The sequence below is a fragment of the Rhipicephalus sanguineus genome, chromosome 3, assembly GCF_013339695.2.
Source record: "Rhipicephalus sanguineus isolate Rsan-2018 chromosome 3, BIME_Rsan_1.4, whole genome shotgun sequence".
Classification (NCBI taxonomy): Eukaryota; Metazoa; Arthropoda; class Arachnida; order Ixodida; family Ixodidae; genus Rhipicephalus; species Rhipicephalus sanguineus.
In genome coordinates, this window is record NC_051178.1 from 33,699,283 (window position 1) to 33,705,989 (window position 6,707).

Genomic DNA, 6,707 nt, shown 5'->3' on the forward strand with positions numbered 1-6,707 from the left:
GGAGTTGTGGACGGGACCCAGAGCCAAACCAGCGCTCCCGGGAAGTAATGGGCACTAGACGCAGCCGCGTCATGGCGTGATTTCTGGCGACACTGGTCTTGCGCAGTAAACGAACGAGCCAGTTGACGGCATTCTTCTGCGTAAGCAGCAGCTTCAGAAATGGGTTTGGCTTGAAATGTCCGGTTGGTAGGCCAGAATGGTGTCCATGGAGCATGAAAATTCACGTCCATACAGGAGAAAGAATGGAGAGAAGCCGGTGGTAGTTTGGGCCGCAGAGTTATAAACATACGTGACGAAAGGGAGTACTCGGTCCCAGTTGGTATGATCGTCCGACACGTACTACATCGCAAGCATGTCGGCAAGGGTACGATTGAAGCGTTCCGTCATGCCGTTAGTTTGAGGATGGTATGCGGAAGCGGTGCGGTGTACAATGTGGCATTCTTTTAGAAGGACCTCGATGACGTTTGAGAGGTAGACGCAGCCACGGTCGCTTAGCAATTCACGTGGTGCACCATGTCTCAGAATGAGGTGACGAAGAAGGAACCAGGCGACGTCTTTCGCGGTGGCAGCTGGTAGCGCAGATGTTTCTGCGTACCGTGTGAGGTGGTCTATGGCAACTATGATCCAGCGGTTGCGTCAGGAGTGTTCGGGAGTAGGCCGAAAAGATCGATTCCGACGCGGTTGAATGGTCGGGCAGCGCAGGGCAATGGTTGTAGAGGACCAGCGGTGCTGCGAGTAGGTAGCTTACGGCGTTGACACGCAGGGCATGACTGAACATATCGGCGAACGTATCGATACATGCCTCGCCAGTAGTACCTCAGGCGTAGACGGGAGTACGTCTTGTATGTGCCAGCATGACCGCATTGGGGGTCGTCGTGTTCGTGGAAGGCGCTGCAAATGTCCGTACGCAAATGACGAGGAATAACGAAGAGCCACCTGCGCCCATCGGTTAAGTAATTGCGACGATACAGCAAGCCGTCACGAACGGCGAAGTGTTGAGCTTGACGACAAAGGGTGCGTGAGACGGAGTCAGGGGGATGGTAAGACAAAATGTCAAGAAGGGATGCGATCCAAGGATCTTTGCGCTGTTCGGCAGGCATGTCCGTGATGGTCAGAGATGACGAATTACAAGTAGACGCTGATGAGCAGGCAGTGTCAGAAGGCAGTGGCGACCGAGATAGGGCGTCAGCGTCCGAATGTTTACGCCCGGAGCGATAAATGACACGTATGTCATATTCTTGTAGGCGTAAAGCCCAACGAGCGAGGCGTCCAGTCGGGTCTTTCAGGGACGATAGCCAGCATAAGCCATGGTGGTCGGTGACAACGTCAAACTGACGCCCGTAGAGGTAGGTGCGAATTTACCGATTGGCCAAACAATTTCCAAGCACTCCTTTTCTGTTACGGAGTAATTTGACTCTGCCTTTCTGATCGTACGGCTGGTATATGCTACAACATACTCGCCAAAGCCTTGTTTGCGTTGAGCGAGTACAGCGCCAAGTCCGACGCCACTAGCGTCCGTGTGTATTTCTGTAGGCGCGTTGGGATCGTAGTGACGCAGGATTGGTGGGGACGTGAGAAGTCGGCGGAGCGTCGTAAATGACTCATTACAATCGGTATCCCATGCCGAGAGGTCGGCGCAGCCGGCGAAAAGCTGCGTCAAGGGGGAAATAATGGACGCGAAATTGCGAATGAAGCGCCGAAAATATTAACACAAGCCGATGAAGCTTCGGAGCTCCTTTAAAGTGCTGGGCTTGGGGTATTCGGCAACCGCTCGAAGTTTGGCAGGATCGGGTGAAATTCCTTCTTTCGAGACGACGTGGCCTAGGTTGGTAAGCTGACGGGCGCCAAAATGACATTTCTTTAAGTTTAACTGCAAGCCAGCAGTAGTGAGGCACTCGAGAACTTGTTCAAGGCGAGCGATATGAGATGGAAAATCTGCAGAAAAGACCACTATATCATCTTCCCGTCCACCCCAGAAAGTGGACGGGAGGATGACCGCCACCGTCGCTCAGTGGTAGAGCATCGGACGCGTTATTCGAAGGTCGCAGGTTCGGTCCCTGCCGGTGGCAAGTCATCTTTTCGTCCACTTTACTTTCTTCACATTTATATTCTAAATACTACAGATAACACCCCCTGTACTTTCCTTGGCGTTATTGTCTGTTAGCTCTCATTAATATTGTGTCTAACAAAGATAAACGAGCCCTTGAAAAATAATCTGCTTTCCTTCATTCATAGCGAGGGTCTCGTCCTGGCAGACTTAATGCCTTCAGGTAGTATGCGAGGGATTATTGGTCAGCTGCCAGCTCGTAAAAAGATCACGTGCTACGTGACGCCAACAGGCGAAAAAAGAGTGTCCCACACTCGCCGCCATGGCTGCGACTGGCGCTGACTAACACTCCTAGGTTTAAATCAACATATATACCCCAGAAAGTGGGCGGGAGGATGACCGCCACCGTAGCTCAGTGGTAGAGCATCGGACGCGTTATTCGAAGGTCGCAGGTTCGGTCCCTGCCGGTGGCAAGTCATCTTTTCGTCCACTTTACTTTCTTCACATTTATATTCTAAATACTACAGATAACACCCCCTGTACTTTCCTTGGCGTTATTGTCTGTTAGCTCTCATTAATATTGTGTCTAACAAAGATAAACGAGCCCTTGAAAAATAATCTGCTTTCCTTCATTCATAGCGAGGGTCTCGTCCTGGCAGACTTAATGCCTTCAGGTAGTATGCGAGGGATTATTGGTCAGCTGCCAGCTCGTAAAAAGATCACGTGCTACGTGACGCCAACAGGCAAAAAAAGAGTGTCCCACACTCGCCGCCATGGCTGCGACTGGCGCTGACTAACACTCCTAGGTTTAAATCAACATATATACCCCAGAAAGTGGACGGGAGGATGACCGCCACCGTAGCTCAGTGGTAGAGCATCGGACGCGTTATCCGAAGGTCGCAGGTTCGGTCCCTGCCGGTGGCAAGTCATCTTTTCGTCCACTTTACTTTCTTCACATTTATATTCTAAATACTACAGATAACACCCCCTGTACTTTCCTTGGCGTTATTGTCTGTTAGCTCTCATTAATATTGTGTCTAACAAAGATAAACGAGCCCTTGAAAAATAATCTGCTTTCCTTCATTCATAGCGAGGGTCTCGTCCTGGCAGACTTAATGCCTTCAGGTAGTATGCGAGGGATTATTGGTCAGCTGCCAGCTCGTAAAAAGATCACGTGCTACGTGACGCCAACAGGCAAAAAAAGAGTGTCCCACACTCGCCGCCATGGCTGCGACTGGCGCTGACTAACACTCCTAGGTTTAAATCAACATATATACCCCAGAAAGTGGACGGGAGGATGACCGCCACCGTAGCTCAGTGGTAGAGCATCGGACGCGTTATTCGAAGGTCGCAGGTTCGGTCCCTGCCGGTGGCAAGTCATCTTTTCGTCCACTTTACTTTCTTCACATTTATATTCTAAATACTACAGATAACACCCCCTGTACTTTCCTTGGCGTTATTGTCTGTTAGCTCTCATTAATATTGTGTCTAACAAGATAAACGAGCCCTTGAAAAATAATCTGCTTTCCTTCATTCATAGCGAGGGTCTCGTCCTGGCAGACTTAATGCCTTCAGGTAGTATGCGAGGGATTATTGGTCAGCTGCCAGCTCGTAAAAAGATCACGTGCTACGTGACGCCAACAGGCAAAAAAGAGTGTCCCACACTCGCCGCCATGGCTGCGACTGGCGCTGACTAACACTCCTAGGTTTAAATCAACATATATACCCCAGAAAGTGGACGGGAGGATGACCGCCACCGTAGCTCAGTGGTAGAGCATCGGACGCGTTATTCGAAGGTCGCAGGTTCGGTCCCTGCCGGTGGCAAGTCATCTTTTCGTCCACTTTACTTTCTTCACATTTATATTCTAAATACTACAGATAACACCCCCTGTACTTTCCTTGGCGTTATTGTCTGTTAGCTCTCATTAATATTGTGTCTAACAAAGATAAACGAGCCCTTGAAAAATAATCTGCTTTCCTTCATTCATAGCGAGGGTCTCGTCCTGGCAGACTTAATGCCTTCAGGTAGTATGCGAGGGATTATTGGTCAGCTGCCAGCTCGTAAAAAGATCACGTGCTACGTGACGCCAACAGGCAAAAAAAGAGTGTCCCACACTCGCCGCCATGGCTGCGACTGGCGCTGACTAACACTCCTAGGTTTAAATCAACATATATACCCCAGAAAGTGGACGGGAGGATGACCGCCACCGTAGCTCAGTGGTAGAGCATCGGACGCGTTATTCGAAGGTCGCAGGTTCGGTCCCTGCCGGTGGCAAGTCATCTTTTCGTCCACTTTACTTTCTTCACATTTATATTCTAAATACTACAGATAACACCCCCTGTACTTTCCTTGGCGTTATTGTCTGTTAGCTCTCATTAATATTATATCATCTAAGTAGCATAGACAGGTCTGCCATTTGAGTCCTCTGCGAATAGCGTCCATCATCCTCTCGAAGGTTGCAGGTGCGATGCAAAGGCCGAAAGGCATTACATTAAATTCGTATAAGCTGTCAGGGGTGACAAAAGCTGTTTTTGGATGGTCGGCTTCAGCCATCGGCACTTGCCAGTAGCCTGAACGCAGATCCAGAGAAGAAAGATATTCGGCTCCTTGAAGGCAATCCAGGGCATCGTCGATTCGTGGTAGGGGATAAACATCCTTTCTCGTAATGTTGTTTAGCAGGCGGTAGTCAACGCAAAATCTGATCGAACCATTCTTTTTTCGCACCAGCACGACAGGAGAAGCCCAGGGACTGTTGGATTCCTGAATCACGCCGCGTTGCAGCATATCATCTACGTGATCGCTAATAACGCGACGTTCGGCTTGCGATACTCGGAAGGGACGCTGTCGCAGTGGAGCATGGTGACCAGTGTCGATACGATGAACAACCGCAGACGTGCGGTGATGATTGGCCGACGTCGAATGAACCACGAAAGTGTTCAAGCAGTTGAACAACCTTTGTGCGCTGGGCTTGCGTAAGCGCATTATCGATGCTACGCAAGAAGGCGTCTTGGTCAGGTGAGGAGGGTGCGGTGGCGGAAGTGACGGCATTTATCGTTAGTGGTGCCATATCGTAGGGTGCATCCAACGGGAAGATGGCATCAAAAGTGTCCAGACGGCCGATGCATTCGCCGTGTAACAGAGTTGATGTGCAGGGGAATGGATTGCACGCGTAGACTGCACCAGCAATATTCGCAAGTGTAACGACGGCAAAAGGGAGTACAAGGTTTCGTCGGCGCGCACGGTCTTCAGACAGTGTAAACAGGACACTGGAATCGCAGACAGAGTCACAGGAAACGGACACTAAGGCGGCAGAGAACGGAGAAATGACGACGTCAGCAGCGACGACCAGTTTAGACGACGGGCTTTGGGAGTCCAGGACAGCGGTATCGAAAGGGGACAGAGCGAGTTGAGCACAAGTGCAGTCAACGACAGCATGATGTGCGGAAACGAAGTCCCAGCCGAGGATGACGTCATGCGACGCATGCGAGAGGACAACAATTTCGACAATATAGAATGCGTCGTTGATGAAAACACGTGCTGTGCAAGCGGCCGAAGGCTTAACGTGCTGTGAGCTCGCCGTCCGTAATAGAAGGTCAGAAACCGGTATCGTCACTTTCTTGAGCTTGCGGCATAGTAGTTCACTGCTAACACAAAGGGCAGCTCATGTGTCAACAAGAGCGTTGGTCGCGACACCGTCTATAAAAACTGCGATTTCGTTAGGGGGCAAAAGATGAGGCCTTGAAATTTTCGACGAAGGCGCTGTTCTTGCCTCAGGAAATGCGGCTCTTAGTTTTTCTCCTGAGCAGAGTTGGAACGGCGGAGCATGGGAGAAATGGAGCGGCGCCGGGGAGAAGAAGATCGACGGGAGGTGAAAGTGGCACGGTGCGAATAAGTGTCCGATGAGTCAGCAGGGATATGGTGTGCTGGTTGCTGTGGCATGTAGCCGAGGTTGGTGGCGTCATCATGCGAATACAGGCCGCGGCGACGACAGTAGCGTGCAACATGGCCAGGAATACCGCAGGCATAGCAGATAGGCCTGTTGTCTGGAGTACGCCAGGGGTTGTGAGAAGGTCCGGGAGGCGAGAAGGGTGGTGCGTGAACAGGGCGTACCGGGCGAACAGGGCGTGGCGACGAGTAGAAGTTGGTGACTGAGCCGGATGGTACTGGCGTCGGTCGAGCATATGAATGGGTAACGGCTTCAGCGTAAGTGAGAGGCGCCGCAACTTGCGTTGTTGGAACAGGAGGTGGGAGAGCCTCGGCAACTTGCCTCTCAATGGCACGGCGGAGCGAGTGATCCAGTGCCGTGGGGCTCTCGTTGACACATATGCCACAAGGGAGAGCTGGCGAGCCACTTTTTCACGACCGTGCTGCTTAATTTGTGGCAGCAAGGCGGAATATTCAGCGCCAGTGCTTCTAGCAGGCTGAGAGTTCCGCTGTGGTAATTCCGGCGCGACGGGTACAAAGGCGCTCTTTACGCAGCTCATCAAAGCTTTGGCATAGTTCAATGACTTGCGTCACTGTCTGAGGGCACTTGGCTATACTAGCCTATGGAACGCATCGTCATTTATGCCTTTCAGGATGTGCCTTATTTTGTCAGATTCTCCCATTGACACATTCACCCGCTTACATAGGTCGATGACATCCTCAATATAGCTTGTG

The 6,707-nt window shown here is 51.1% G+C and overlaps 1 non-coding gene across 1 annotated transcript; it reads left to right on the forward strand.

Annotated features, from left to right (window-relative positions):
• Positions 1–2,899: 2,899 nt before the first annotated feature.
• Positions 2,900–2,971, forward strand: Trnat-cgu (transfer RNA threonine (anticodon CGU)). The gene has a single exon. It is a non-coding gene; the product is annotated as a tRNA-Thr (tRNA).
• Positions 2,972–6,707: the final 3,736 nt, after the last annotated feature.